Genomic DNA, 16555 nt, shown 5'->3' with positions numbered 1-16555 from the left:
AGAGCCAGGACTTCAGTCTACACTGTGTGTGGTAGACTTTACAGCCACCTTCACGGCAAGGCCAGGATGCAAGAAACCCAAGGAACAAAATTCTAAGAGATATTTCCAAAGAGTGTGATTGATGAAAAAGCAAGACACCTGTTCTCCCACCAGCACTTTGGAAGGCTTTGGAGAAATCACTTTTCCGCTTAGGGCCTTAGTTAACTCATCTGAAATTAAAGGTCTGGAGAAATTTAGGATTAGGTGATTTCAGTGCCCTTCCAACAACTCCAGAAATTCTGGAGTTATATACAACTTAGGAAAAAAAACATATATTTAAATTCAGTGATTGAGGGAACAGCTATCAGCCTGAGCTTTTGCTCAATGCCTTCAAACTAGATTATACAGAAATGTGTTTGTATTGTGAGTATGTGTGTGTAAGTGTGTGCATTCCCATGTGTACAAGGCCATGATCTGAAAAATCACTGAGGCTTGTGATTGAAAGACTCCTTTCCCACCACAGAGTTCTCAGGGAAACACACATAACTGATTGATAGCGATGCTCTGGGACAAGACCGAATGCCAGGGGCACCATCAGTGTGTCTGTCCTCGTTTGGCCTGGATTCCTGTGCAAGTGGCATTTCTTCTCTGATTCAAGGTATCAATCAATTCAAAATGAAAAGTGACCAGACATGAGGGGCAGGCGGTGGTGCTGAACAAGCCCAGTTTGGGATGGGAAAATAAGGCAGGCCAGGATCAAGACAGACACACCGACGCTACCTACCAAAGCGTGAAGGCTGGTGGGTACCAGTAGTCCCACCTCCATCTATCCTCAGTGTAACTGGAGTGGTGATTGTCATTTCCCAAACTGAGTAGGCTGAGTAGGTGCTCAGTGAGCTGTTCCTGGCCTCTTCTGCTTGGTGGGTTCTTTCTGATAGAGGAACCACATAACAGCGCATGCCCTCAGCACACATACGTTCTGACAATTTGCTAGACAATGTATATAGCAACAGTGAGCAGTGCTTGCTCTCATGGCGCTTGCAATCTAGGTGGGGAGTGTGATTGAACCAATACCGCCTCCTCCCCCTCCCAAAGGTACCCACATCTCAGTCAATCCCCAAACCTGTGAATATATTACTTTATACAGCAAAAGAGACTTTGCAGATCTCAAGGGCCTTGAGTTGGGGAGAGGATCCTGGATTAGCCTGTTGGGCCCAAGGTAATCACAGGTGCCTCTAAAAGATGGAAGCAGGAGGCAGAAGAGTCAGGGGTCTTTGAAAATGAAGGAAGGGGCCACAAACCAAGGAATGCAAATGGCCTTGTGAAGCTGGAAAATGTTTCTTTAGAGTTTCCAGAAAGGAATGTGGCTCTGTTGAAATCTTGATTTCAGCCTAGTAAGACTGATTTTGTACTTCTGAACCCCAGAACTATGAGATGATAAATATGTGTTGTTTTAAGCTGCTAAATCTGTGACAGCTGTTAAGCAGCCACAGGGAACTACTGCAGAGAGAAAGATCCAGTCAGGCAATCAGAAGACTAACTGCATGATTGTACCATGTGGGAAGTGATAGGAAGGAGAAAAGGTGCAATGGAGGTCCTGAAGGTCCTTGGCTGGAGAAACCTCCCCTGATGGAAAAGGACAGCGGTGCCTTGGTGAAGGTACAGGCAGGGAGAATAGCCCAGGTATACTGTTTTATTTATGGGGGGGACACCAAGCAGGGAAGAAATAAGATGCATTTGGGAAGTGAAGGAAGGCCAGAGGACTGGCGCATAGATGAAATGGTGCAAAGTCTGCTTGGGGGAAAAAAACCCCTGTAGCCCTGTAGGACGTGAATATTGAGCCCTAAGGCAAACTACGGACTATAGTTAATAGTATAATTATTGCTGCATTGATTGTAACAAGGTTACAATACAAATGCAAAGAGTTACTAAAAGGGCAAACGGTGGGTATGTGGGAGGGTATATAGGAATTCCATATTTCCTGCAGATTTTTCTGTAAACCTACAACTTCTCTAATCAAAAAAATTAAACTAAACTTGAAAAAAGAGTGGATGTAGGAAACCAGTTAAGTAGAAGCTTCCCAAATTCCAGATGAGATTTGATGTTGGTAGTTCAAGTTAGGATGGCAGCAGTGGACATGGACTTAGGTGTATAGATAAGTAATCTATGGAGGAGGTAATCACGGATTTTGGTACTAAGATATTAGGAAGTTTCAACCCCCTTTCGGCTCTTCACCAGATGTGTTATCTAAAATGAGTTGCTTAAGTTCTCAGAGCCTCAGCTTCCTCGCCTAAGAATGGGAACAAACCCAACTTCAAAAGGGATATCATAGTGTAAGATACTCCTGGCATAATGGCTTTTCATTAAAGGGTTCATCTCATATCCTTTATAATCTCCAAAGCTGAAAAATGGTCTTTTGGATACTGTTAAGAAGGGGGGACTGATCCAGGTGTAGTCATTATGGAATCATGACCACCTGGTGACCAGCTGTGTAATCTCTCTCCAGTGTGGTACCCGCTTAGGGTATCTCCCACTTAGCTGGTCAAGCCCTTTCTCCAAAGCTGCCCTTTGGGGTGAAGGTCATAGGAAGAGGTACTGAGGGAAAGAGCCGTATGCAGTAAATGAGCAATTCTGTCCCCACCGTGACGGTGGGGCGCCCAAATGGAGCTATTTTGTAGTCAGAATATCATGGAGGACCACACTAGGAGAGCGCGCTTGGGGGAGGCAAGGAGAACAGCGCACCATCCGTGTAGAGAAGATAATTGAATCCATGGGAGGTTGACTGGGGCTCATTTCACAGAGAACCGCACAATAGCACATGGCTCGCTCAAAGACAATACAGGCCTTCAAAGAGAACCGCTAAAGGGAGCACATTTCCCTATTAAGGACACAACGTACCCTAAGTGAGATACACTGTTATGCCTCTTCTTTCCAGCCACAGCCTGGAAATAGCCATAAAAGAAATGAAGTATATTTGCCTTGTTAACACAGTTTGTATTACATATTCATAAACCATTTTGTGAAACTGCAAGGGAAAGATTCAATTGTCTTGGAAGCTGATAATGGCCAAACAGCCATACAGAGAGCAGGCAGCATGTTATGGAATTAGCTGCACAATGAATGAAATGCAACGCCTATAATAAACCCATTCAGATATAAATTATGGCAGAGTAGATGCAATGTTTGTTAAGCAATAAAGCCTGCCACCCTATGTAGGGAATTGAATGAGATTTATCATAAAATATGGCGGTGAATGCGCTATGAATCTGGCTCCCCACACTGGGCTTAATCAAAACAATCTAGGAGGCAGGCTTCCAGGAACAGGAAAATAAAAGAAAATGATAGTAGTGGTTCCAAAGGACATTTTGACATCATGACCCTAAATATCCTTGGTCTCAAGCAATTCCAAAGAGGACATTTGCATTTTGCCACATTTTGTTTTGATTTTTCCTTTGAGAATTATATCAAAATGTCTTGAGCTCTGGGCCTACAAAATTTGACCAGTAATTGGCTTCCTGGCTGGACAGGACAGTAATTAAATTCAAGGATAGGGAACCTGTCCAAGTGACACTGGGTTCTTGGTTTTACTTGGAAGTAGTTGAGCTTGTTGATCCCCAGTGTGGCAGTTGGCTTGCAAACTGTGCATTTGGGTGGTTTACTGGGTCCTTGAATGATGTGTGGCTCATTTTCTCAGAAGATCTCCCTTTGAATCTTTCATACATGCTGCTAAGCTAGTATGAGGGCATTGTTCTATATTATCTCCTGTAGCTGGGAGATTGAGTAACTCCGAATCCACTTTCTGGGAGAAATAAAATGAAACCAAATAAAATAAAATAAGGATTAACCCAGCATGATGCAGGCTTTCTGGTATTGTTACTTGAAAATAACTGCAAATATTTTATGGCTTTACAAGTTGAAATCAATGTTTTTAGTGTATTGAGAACAATGAAAAATACCTTAGGAATGTATTATAGTCCCAGAGTTGGATTAAGAGTGTTCCAGAAGCCAAAAGGAATTTTCTGCCTGCTAATAACACTACCCTGCAATCTAATGAAATAATCTCCCTAAAGCCACGTATATGGCATGTTCTGATTTCCCGTTTGCTATTAAAAATAAAGCAAGCAAATGTCCTCTTTAGTCAACTTGTTACTAAGTCTGTATGCCATTAAATTGTGCTTCAGATGTAAAAATTATATGAGTTAATAGGTCAATATGAAATTTTATAAATACACATTGTTGCTAACCTTCAGTGAAGTAACCAGACAATTTGAATTGGATGATAGGTTTCAACACACTCCCAAAGTAGCCTTATAAAGTATATTCTTTGGAGTTGTTCCTGATGACCTCAGCTACATCATCCTCACAGAGTCACCACAGTATATATCCAGAGAGAGTGTGTGTGTGTGTATATATATATATATATATATATATATATATATATATATATATATATATATGAATTCACAAGAAAAGCCAGGTATTAACAAAAACTATGAAAAATAAGCTATATTAGATTCTAAAAATTTGAAATAAAAATCTCTTCCTGATCCTCATCAAAACCTACTCCCCCCCCAGTGAAGAGGAAATATTTGGAAAGGCAGAGAAATAAAGCACACAGATAAAATGCCCTCGATATTCTATCTAAAGCTAATGTCAAAAGCCTGCATTCGTAGGGCTGGTTATTGTTTCCTTGCTCTCATTTCATTTATGTCTCACAAAAAACATTGCAGAGCAGAAATCGCCATTGCCATTTTATAAGTCAAGGGATTGAAGAAGCTCGTGTATCATTAAATGATTGATGTATCATTGAAAAAAATAAGATCATGTATCATTAAAAATATCCTTTTGTCTGCAAGAAACAGAAAACTCGGCTTAAAGTGACTAAATGGATATGGGTTTGTCCTACATAGCAAGAAATCTGGTGGTAAGCGTTTCAGAGTAGAATATACCAATAAATACCTAGATCCTTTCTCTCTCTCTCCACACCACCGTCCTGCAGAGTTTACAGAATAAAAAAGGGTGGAGGGCAAAGAAATGAATAGCCACACCCACTGAATGCATCCTTTTGTAGCTCCAAAGCCAAAGCTTTCCCAGAAGCCCCATCCAACAAGCTGCCATTCGCATTTCATTGATTAGAATCTTCACTTGGCTACTCCTAACTGGCAAACAGCTAGAGAGAAAGGGCTGTCAAAAGGTCAGGTCAGCCAACCGATAGGGCCTGACATACGCAGAAATGTTGAATGATTTGGGCAAGTTCATAGCTTTTACTGGTTAATGGAAGAAAAAGAAACCATGTATGGCCTCAGATTTCAAAGCAAGCATTCTTTTCACTACATCTAGCTACCTGAATTATCATAGAAACATTTCTCTTTCTTTTGGCTCAAAATTATACCTCCGTTAAAGCAAAGAAGTTTCAGAAGCTTGATAATATTATGCATGAATTTATTTTGCCCACTTGGCACCTTCTATGTAGTGGAGATTCCACTGAACTTGATATGAACTGGACAGAACTATACTCTGAAGGTTTCAAATCCTAGTTTATGATTCTGAATTAGTTTAACCAATATGGATAATTTAGTACAATTTCGGAACCATTTGGCTTTCATGGGAAGACTAGGTGAGGCAGCTGTTAGGACTGATTTTTAAGCCTTCTAAGCACTAGGACTTCTACCTACAGTTGCAAACCCAGTCCGCAATTAAATGAGCATTATGTAATTTTCACTAATGTGCAATATACTGCCTTTTCAAAAGATTGGTTAACCATTAAAATAGTGATCATCTACGTAGGGTCTAAGCCATTTTCTCTGATGTGGAGAGGAATCAGCCCTTGGTCGGAGAGTCTCAAGGTCCAAGAGAAAGACCAAATCTGACTTCCTCTTCGAAACCTCTTTCATACTATCATCTTGACTGTTGACACAGCTACTTTGGTATGGACTTCCTTCAATTTCCCTGATTCAGTTTGGCCATATTCCACAGCTCTAACTTCCATGCAATATGTGTGCATGGAGCACAAGGAATTTAGAGTAGGTTCATAGTGAGGGATTTAGAGTAGGGCTTCTGGATTCTAGCCCTGACTCCCCTGCTTGCTCAGTATCAAATCTTTGTCAAGTTACTTTATATCCTTGGACCTCAGTATTCCCCTCAGTAAAATGAAGGTGATAGCAGTGCCCTCTTCATAGGATACTTGAGCTATTTCGCCAAGTAAATCCATGTATACTGTTCAAGGTAATGTCTGACATAGAATTGGCATGCCCTCCTCTTTCCTATAAGTCTTTTGAGAGTGGGTTGGAGTTGTGTTCTTCTCAGTGTTTCCAGGACCCTGTATAGATTGAAATGTTGAGATTCTCAGTAAACACGAATGAATGACAAACCAGGGCCATCATTTCATTTTCTTTATCTGAAGGAAAATATTTATTTTCAGAGACATATAGAACTGGGGCAGCACACATCATGTGTGCCAGAGTGGCTTAGTACTTACTCATTTACTCATTCATTCATTTATTCAACAAATATTTATTGGGACCCTTTTATGAACTAGGTGGTCTGTTAGTTTCTGGAGATGACACAGTGAATAGAAGTCATGCATGGCCCCTCCCCTCATGGTACTTGCATTCTAGTAATAGGAAATCATATTAGCAGAAGATCATATTACATTGTACTTTCATTTTGGAAGAAAATATACAGTTAAATGATAGAATGTCTGTTTGAACTAGGAGTGGGATGGGATTAGCTTTGGGTTCATTAATCAGTGAAGGCTTCTTAAAAGTTAGAATTTCAACAGAAATTTGGAGGAGGAGAAAAGGTCAATTATTGCAGATCTGTATATGGAGGATTCTAGGAAAAGAGAGGAAAAAGAAGAAAGGCCTGTGGCAGAAATGAATATGATAAGTTCATAAAACACAGAGAAGCCCTGTATACCTGGATTCTAGTGACAGAGGTAGAGAGAAGCATGAAGTAAGGGCGAAAAGGTGGGCAGAGCTAAGTGGTGGAGTGCCTTTAGTTCAAAGTTTACTCTATGTGCAATGGAATGCCATTGATGGGGTTTAAATATGAAAGGTATCAATAGCTTCCTTTCCTTGGATTTCCTCCTTGGATTATTTTGTTGCTGACAGCCACCCAAAACAGCCATCATCCTGCATACTTGGAAGGTAGGAAATCCTGTTCTTTTGAGGTCAGTATGTGTAAGAGTATGTGGTGGCCATCTAAGGGGTGGGAAAAAGGTTCTCTGCCATCAACATTGGAAAGAAATTGATTTCCCCGAGAAAATCCAAGATTGTCCAAATTGTTTTTGCACCAAGAATGAAATGATGATACTAGCTAGATAACAATGGCGGCTCTTCATTTCACTCTTGCTGTTGTGCTAGGCACTGCTAAGTGCTTTACAAATATTATCACATTTGATAGTCCCAGAAACCCAAGAGGTGAGTGCTCTTGGCCTCTAGGTTTTATATGAATACCCAAAGACTCTACAAGGCAAAGTGCCTGCCCAAGGCCACTCTGCTGGGGATTTGAGTCAGAGTCTCTGCATCTTCTCTCTACAGTACATCTCAAAGTCCTGTTCATCTGCATGCCCTTCCCAGAAGCTTCCCCACAGTGAAGATATATGGGGAATGTTGTAAGATGTTCTCTAGAACTTATGGAAATCATAGGGTGGGAGAGCTGCACTGGTTTCCCAACAATGCTCCTAATGAGCAATTTAGCAAAGAGCAGCCACACATGTGGAGGAGTCAGCAGCAGAGGCCTTCGGCACACATTCTGTGTCATTGTTCGGTTTCTGTATGCAACTTGAGGCTCTAAAATGTTACCCGAGGAAGTAGATGAATGGCATTTCTCCAATTTCATAGATTTGGGGCTGAGGCAAGCTAAATGTCAACCTCAAGTCACACAGCATGGCTGTATCAGAAGCCCAAATGGAGAAGGGGTCTCCCATGTCCTTCCATCTAAATATTAAGTGATTTGACCTTCAGCTGAGTTTAATATTTCCAAGAAAAGTTTCTGGGTCGTATTACATCAATTATTTCTTTAATTTATTTAATAAACATTAAATACTTACTAGGTTGCTGGTATTCTGTTGATTGAATAAGTCATGGTCCCTGCCTTCAAAAAGGTATCAACTATTTCAACTGCACCCCTTAAACCTCAGGTTGTCACTCCAGCCCACTCCTGGAGTGGTTAAAGATATTGACTCTGATTTAAGACTCCTTGGTTCAAATCCTGGCTCTGGCACTTATTAGCTGTGTGACCATCGGCTAATGCTTTAACTTTTCTGAACCTTGGACCCCTCAATTTTAAAGTTCTGAAATAAATAGTATATAAATAGAAGCACTAGGGCCCTTCCTTGGAAATTCTGGCACAGTAATCTTGGGGTCCATAATCTTGGATTGTTGGTATTTTTCCCCCCAGTATTCCAAGTGATACTTGTCATTGGGCTAACTTGGAAAACACTGGCCTAACGCATGTAAAACAGGGGCTCTTAACCTTGACCACACATTGAAGTTACCTGGGGAGCTTTAAAAATACAGTTGATGGGTTGTACTCAAGAAGATCTGGAGTGTGGATTGGGATATTTAAAGTCTTTTCAAATGTTTCTAACATGCAGCCAAGGTTGGGAGTCCCTGATACAAGGCATTTAGCACAGTGCTTGGTACAAGATAATATGCAATGAATACGCCTCATCAGCATCATCATTTTCATCTTTCTTCCAAGAGATGAGAAATATACAATTAAGTAGAAAGTTAAGAATATCAACTAATGTGTACAAAGTATGAAAAAGCCATTTTGAACACCTATAACACTTAATATTTCCTTATCACATTTAGACCACTTCATGATTTCCAAACTTTAGAAGTTTTTGTTGGTCTTTTCCCTTCTTGATTGTAAATTACATTTGGAGCAAGATCAAAGCCGTTGTTTTTACTTGATGCCTCCAAAGGTTTACTCAATACCTTGTATATCTAGTGGGTACTAAAAAACAATTGACCTAAAAAATAAGATAAATGCATTCCTGAAGAACTAGATGAGGCAAAATAAAACAGGAATTTAAAGGATAGAGAGAATTTTAGACAATTTGAGAATACACAAGTTAACACTTGAAGAAGAATTTGAAGGTTGTCAAGTGGAGTCACAGAGTGCATTCCTGGAGTGAGAAATAGCTGAGCAGATTTGGCGATCAGAAGATTCCTTAAGTATGTACAGGGCAAAGAAACACTCAGGTTTGGATGGAGGACTGAATGCAGGAAATATGGCAGGAAGACCTAAGCTAACAAGGCCATACGGGAGAAGATGCTAGGGGATTCATAGTGCTAGCTTGCTGTTAGGCAAAGAGAGGTTGAATCACTTACACACAGTGGTGGGTCTGGAATGTGAAACTTGGCACAAGTAGCTCCCATACTCCAAACTGCTACATGCTACTGTCTCTCAATGTCTTGAACAGCAAGGGGATGACTGGGACCTTCATGAGCAGAGATAAGATGCCTCAGACAGATTTTGTAGAAAAAGATTGCAAAGCGGTGAAACTAGAGATCTGGAGAACAGTCAGGAGATTCTTCAAACAGGGTGAGTGATGTACATGCTGATGACAACCCAACAAACAAGACCAGCCTTGAGGACCCGTAACACATAAGTATGTGCCATAAGTTCTGGTCCCCTGGATAGAGGCCGGCCATGCATTTGGAGCTGAGTGTTTCAGTGCCAACACAAAGAAGAATGCATGTTTCATAGAGGATGTAAAAGGAAAATAGACATTGCTCAAGAGATGTCCAGCCCTTGCTGCTACTGAAACTGAAGAGCAAATTCTCCCTGTGGTTCTCAAAGTGAGGACTCCTTGCTCACTTACTCTCCACAGTGATAACAGCAGAATCCCCGGCACTGCTTCCTTGATGGGCCCTAATGAAGGGGGCCTTGACAGTGGGCCATGCTCCATCTTAACCCTGCAGCATGTACTTTCAGGATTTGGACCCCCAAACTTAATATGATTTTTTAATAATCTATTTTTATTATTGTATGCGATTCTCAGAGTAAATGGGTACCTTTTTTAAAAGTCAACTTTTAAATGATTGTCAGTACTTACTATATTTCATTTTATTTTCAGTGCTGAAACTAAAAGGCTAGGCTTTTAAATATGTATATTCTAGTGTCCTGCGTTTGTAATGAAATGCCAGTAGCTGCTGTGGTATGTTAGTAGGAATCTTCCTAATGATATATTAAACAGGGCAATGGCATCTCAGTCTTGCTCCCTTGATGGTTCTATGATTTTTAAAAAAAATTTTTTTGTGCCCTGTTTCTGTAGAATGTTCTCATGTTTAAAGTTCCCTGAAGCTCATCTGGCCACTAACCCTCTTCCTTCCCCTTTCTACCCCTTCTAAGGCAGAGGAACCTGGGTACCTGTTTGAACATGGCTTCCCATCCTATGTAGCCACCATCTTTGCTTTAGGAAAGCAACATCAGGGAGGCAAGGGGAAGAGGGAGGCAATGAGTACACAGTAATGAAGCACCTGCTCTGTGTCAGGCACTTTTCCTATCACTACGTTTGCACTAGACATATTCTGTACATTATTTTCCCAGTTTAACAAAGAAGGGAAGTTAGGCTTACAGGAGTCAAGTAACACGTCCAAGTTTACATAGCTAGCAAGCATCAGAGAAAAATTCAATCTCAAATATAACTTCAGTACCCAAGCCCTGCCTGTGGAAATACAAATTTTCAAGAATAAACCTGAGAACAAAGGTGCTGCTGGTTTCAATTCCTGCTGAGAAGGTGTACCTGCACCCCCATTCTGTCTGTCCCACTGAATGAAGCTTTAAAACCTAGACAGAAGGCAGACAGAAGCTATTCCAAGACCCAGAAAGTAAATAGCACCCAGCGGATTAGGGGAAAAGTCCACCAACCACTGGTGGGTTTACCACTTTTTTCTTCCTTCATTCTCTAGCCAGGACTCAAGGCAGCATGAAACACGAAAGTGGTCATCCACGCAGACAGACAGATGTTTAAAAGAAGATATCTAGCTCTACCCTGAAGAGCAGAAAAGTGGATTCCTGATACTCAGCGGGAATGGGGCACTCCCCCTACTCTAAAAAATATCTTTACTATCTTGAGTCACATCACCAGGCAGTTGTTTAATGGTGGTGGTAGAAGCAGTGTCAATGACAGCAGGGAAACTCTGGCTAAAATTCTGAAGGAGATTAACATTCCTCTTTAATTGAAGGAACTATGGTCCCCAAGTAGGTGTGGTGACTCCCCATTGTTTTGTCTTCTCTTTGTTTCCCCACCACTTGGCTGCAGATGCAGTTGCTATTGTAGGAAATGTGATAGAACAGAATAATGAAAGCCTCCAATTTTATGATGGGGGACCAAGAAGGGGAGTCCCAAACAAAGTGGAAAGTACTAGGGGAATTATGGAGAGAAGGAACTCAGGAGAACAAACCCATTAAGTTGTTTGTGAACTGTTGGGCTGATTTCCACACTGAATGTGTGTTTCTCATTCTAAATAGCATGCCCAAAACTTTGAGAGTTGAAATAAGGCATAGATCCCAGTCAAGACCCAGACTGCACACTGGGTGGTACATATATGGGACAAAGACAAATACTACTGCAGAGGCTTTGAAAGTGAAACCACAACCTATCAAAGTCTGGGTAGAACTTGTTACCCACTCCAACAGTGTTGATTACCCAGTAAAACAAAAATATCGGGATTTTCCATAGAAATTAAACAGCATCCAAGTCTCCTAACACAATACTTAAAATGTCCAAGATAGAATCCATAATTCCTAGGCATGCAAAGAACTAGGAAAACCTTAATTCACCTGGGAAAAGATAATGAATAAAATGACAGCACCAAAATGGCAGAGATATTGGAATTATCTGATGAAGTCTTAGAACAGCTGCTACTAAAATGCTTTAAGAAGTAAGACATACACTTTTTTTACCACATAAAATTAAACTTTATTAATATCTTCATATTATGATACTTCAAAATTAGAGCATGCATGTTTGAAAAGAATGGAATGATAGAACATCTCAGCAAATAAATAAAACATATTAAAATGGAAATTTTAGAAATGTAAATGCAATAACCAAAATTCAAAACTCAATGGATACATCTATGGCCAAATAGATATTACAGAAGAAATAGTCAGTGAACTTGAAGATAAATCAATAAAAATTATCCAGTCTGAGCAAGGAAAAGAAAAAAGACTGAAAAAAAGAAGAAACGAACAGAGCCTTAGAGTCCTGTGGGGCAATTCTAAAATTTCTAGCATTTGTGTTGTAAGAGTCTTGGATAGAGAGGAGAAAGAATAAGGTACAGACAAATTTTTGAAGAAATAATAGCCAAAAACTTTTCAGATTTGGCAAAAGACATAAATCTACAGATTCACAAAGCTCAGTGGATGTCGAACAGAATAAACCATAAAATACATGCCCATATGCATAATACTCAAAGTGCTGAAAACTAAAGACAAGGAAAAAGTCTTGAAAGCAGTCAGAGAAAAACACTGCATTGCTTATATGGGAATAACAATTCAAATGGCTTGTTTTCTGCTCAAAAACCAAGGTAGAGCTGAAGGAAGTAGAACAACATTTCTAATAGGCTGAAATGCAGACTTGTCAAGTCAGAATTCTACATAGAGCGCAAATATTCTCAGGAAAGCAAATGAAATAAAAACAACTAGGGTGATGAAACATCTAGCTTTGGCAGGACTGAGGGGTTTCCCTCAGCACTAAAATAGGACAGTCCTGCGAAAACTGGGACAGTTGGTCAACCTAACATTCTAAAAGGACAACTAATAGAATTTGTTCCCATTAGACCTGCTCTAAAAGAATTGCTAAAGGTTCTTCAGAAAGAAGGTTAATGATGTTAAATGGATACTAGAAACACCAGTAATGAATGAAGAGTAGCAGGAATGCTAAATGTGTGGGTAAATAAAATGGTATATTCTTTTCCTTTTGAGTTCTTTAAAATATGTTTGAAAGCAAAGATAGGATACTGTCTGGTGAAGTTTTCAAAGTATGTAAATATATATACAGATAGCGTCATACTTAATGGTGAAAGAGTGAATTCTTTTCTGTGAAGATTTGGACAAAGAAAAGTGTTTCCACTCTTGGTACTCCTTTCAACATAGTTGTTGAAGTTGTAGCCAGTGCAATAAGACAAGCAAAAGATATAAAAGTAGTATAGATTAGAGAAGGAAACAAGACTGCCCCTGTTCACAGAAAACATGATTGTCTATCTAGAAAATCCCAGTGAATCAACAAACAGCAATAATAATAACAATATAAACTCTAATACTAATAAGTGAGTTCAGGAAGATTGCAGGATATGAGGTTAACAGGCAAAATCAATTGTATTTGAGGAAACGAAGAATTGAAAACAAAATACCATCTAAAATAGCTTAAAAAAATAGAGCCCTTAGGTATAATTCTAAATATTATGTGCAGGATCTGTAAGCTGAAAATTACAAAATGCTGAAAGAAGAAATAAATGAAGTCCTAAATAAATGAAGAGATATACCATGCTCACAAGTTGAAAATCAACATGGTAAAACTATCAATTCTCCCTAAATTAATCTTGTAGGTTTAATATAATTCTAATCAGTTTCTCAGCAGGAGTTTTAATAGGTATAAACAAACTGATTCTAAAATCTATGTGGAAAGACAACGGAACTAAAGTAGCCAAAATTCACTATAAATTGACAGGAATCAAAGCAGTGTCATATTAAGGGGGAGACAGATATCAAGTGGAATAAAATAGTTTAGACACTCACACAAATATGGCAAATTGATTTTTGAAAAAAGTTGAAAAGGAAATTCAACAGAGAAAGTATATTCTTTCCAATAAATGATGTTGAGAAGTTAGATATATTATGGACAAAAATTAAAAAAAGAACCTTGACCTAAACTTCATACCCTATTCAAAAATTAATTCAAATTGGATAATAGATCTAAATGCAAAATGATAAAGCTTACTAGAGAAAAGCTTTGTCACCTGATTTAGGAAAAGAGTTCTTCAACATGATTCTAAAAGCATGATTCATTAAAGAAAAAAATCTTTAAATTGGACTTCATCAAAAGTAATCCACAGTGCCACAGACTTTGCAAATCACATACCTGATGAAAGGTATTCATATCCAGAATATAGAAAGAACTCTAAACATTCAACAGTAAAACATCAAATAGCCCAGCTAAAAAATGGTTAAAAGACATAACAAATATTTTATCACAGAAGATATACTGTAGGCAAGTTAGTACATGCAAATTAAAACCAACATGAAATGCTGCTACCTACGTATTAAAGTGACTGAAAATAAAAATACTGACAATGCCAAGTGACAATGAGACTGTGGAGCAACTGGAACTCTTTGTTACCTTCTTATTGTTGGTGAGAATTGTAAAATGGAACACTGCTCTGGAAAGAGTTTGGCAATTTTTCATGATGATAAACACATACCATGTGTCCCAGAAATTCTGTTCCTAGACATTTACCCTATGAAATGAAAATACATGTACATGCAAAAGCTTGGACAAGAATATTTATAATTGCCCCAAACTGGAAACAACCCAATGTTTTTCAGTGAGTGATTAAATAAATAAGTGAGGTAAAGCCATTCAATGGGATACTCTCAGTCTTATAAAAGAATGAGCTATTGATAAACACACACCAACTTGGGTGAATATCAACGACATTTGCTGAGTAAAAGAAGTGCATCTTGGAAGGTTACATTCTATATGATTCTATTTATATGACATTCCTGAAAAGATGATAGTACAGTGACAAAGAACACATCAGTGGCTGCCAGATGTTAGGGTGGGGGAAGGGTGTGACTTCAAATAGATAGCAAAAAGAGTTTTTGGGGAGATGATAGGACTGTTCCTTAGTTTGAGTATGGTAGTAGTTACATGAATCTACACGTGTTAAAATTCATAGAACTACACCAAAACAAAAGAAGGTCAATTTTATGGAATACTATTCTAAAAAATAAAAATTTAAAAAGAAGTAAAACAATTCCTTTTTAAATATTAATTTTTAATATTTTCTAAATAAATTCTCATTGTAGTAGTAGTAATAATAATAATACAGATGTCATCCCTGTACCAACTTGATTAGAAGCTCTCAATCTCATCATCCTTCACAGGGGTAACCCCATTTATCAGTTCACATATATTCTTCTAAAACAGCCTTAGTAGGAAATATGCTTGTTATCTCAAAAGATCAGCTATTTAACTATAAAATAAATGAAAGTAAACAAGGAAAACATCCCAAGTATTTAGGTATGTGGAAGACTGGTGGGAAGTGAGTGACAATGCCATTGATATAACATAATCGTGTGTCTATGTTTGTTGAGCTGTTTTAGAGTATTTTCCATTACCATCCTCCACTCACTTCATATTCCAACTTTGTAACGCTATTAATTTTATATGACTGATTTCATCCCTTTTGAACCTTTCCACCTAAAATCTTCCCCGTCATCATGAACCATCACAAAATCAGCCTTAGGGCATATGTTACAAACAGACACTCACAGATGCAAAAGTACAACAGCAGCAAATCCGTCCTTTTGACCTGCTAGTCCTTTATGCTTTTGCTTGGCCTTCATGCCACTGGGTCAGCCTGGCACCTTTCCCCTCCGTCACCAACTGAGTGCACTGAGTGCCCATGTCTCTGGCTTCAAGCTTTTCCTGGATTCAAACCATCTCTCCTGTTTTGTGGGGGTCAGGCCAGATGACCGCTCCATCGGACACAACCTTGGGCCCTACTCAGTTTGTCTGTGAGTTGTGCTCATGGGCAGTTATTGGTTAATATAGAGCAAAGTTTGGGTCTGTTTCCTGTCTTGCATGTCCACATTCCATATCTTTTTCCTCTTTGCTCAATCTTGAATGGTATCTCTATGCTGCCACTAACTCAACCATATTCTAAGCACTTTCCATTGTTGGTTGGCAAACTAATAGATCAGTAGTTTGACTGGTTGAACTGATATGGATATCTTAACCTCAGTGGTTGGGATAGTCGGACAACTGCAACCAATTCAGATTGAATACTGACAGTCCAACCCAGTGAATAGAATTTGACCTAAAATAGTCCATTTGACCTTTTGGTTAGATCCAGGCTCAGTTCTTATTTTTAAGCATTTTCCTTCTCAATAGGATTACAAGACCACTTTGATGATCACGTTTTTTTGATGTGTGTCTTTATTTACAAGAAACATCTTTGATAAATACAGTCACATAACAGCCATCATCACATCTGCAGACATGATGATAATGTGCTATGTGATTGTGAGCGACATTTTTCTGGTCTCCCAGATTCCTGCAATCTCATTTTGCTTTTATAACAAAGCAAAAACCCCAACAGACATCATCTGTATAAGCAGATCTATGAAGAAAGAAATAAGCTCCTTTCATACTTTAACCCCCACAAAAGGAGATACCATCTCTGTCTTGTTCTCGACTATATTTCCTAGTACCCAGGACAAAAACTGGGTATAGCAGGACTCAGTAAATATCTGTGAGATGAATGGGTAATTATAAAAGTGAATAGGGATAGCTGGGTATTTAACCGGGTAAAGGCCTAAGGCAATATGACCC

The 16555-nt window shown here is 39.0% G+C and overlaps 1 long non-coding RNA gene across 1 annotated transcript in view; it reads left to right on the top strand.

The window, feature by feature from the left end:
• Positions 1–16555, top strand: part of LOC143660384 (uncharacterized) — a 259247-nt gene that overhangs the window by 209428 nt on the left and 33264 nt on the right. The gene's annotated exons all lie outside the window — the stretch shown is intronic.

The sequence above is a fragment of the Tamandua tetradactyla genome, chromosome 16 (assembly GCF_023851605.1).
Source record: "Tamandua tetradactyla isolate mTamTet1 chromosome 16, mTamTet1.pri, whole genome shotgun sequence".
In the NCBI taxonomy this organism is placed as follows: Eukaryota; Metazoa; Chordata; class Mammalia; order Pilosa; family Myrmecophagidae; genus Tamandua; species Tamandua tetradactyla.
The sequence above is the reverse complement of the archived record's forward strand: the minus strand, read 5'-3'. Positions and strand labels throughout refer to the sequence as shown.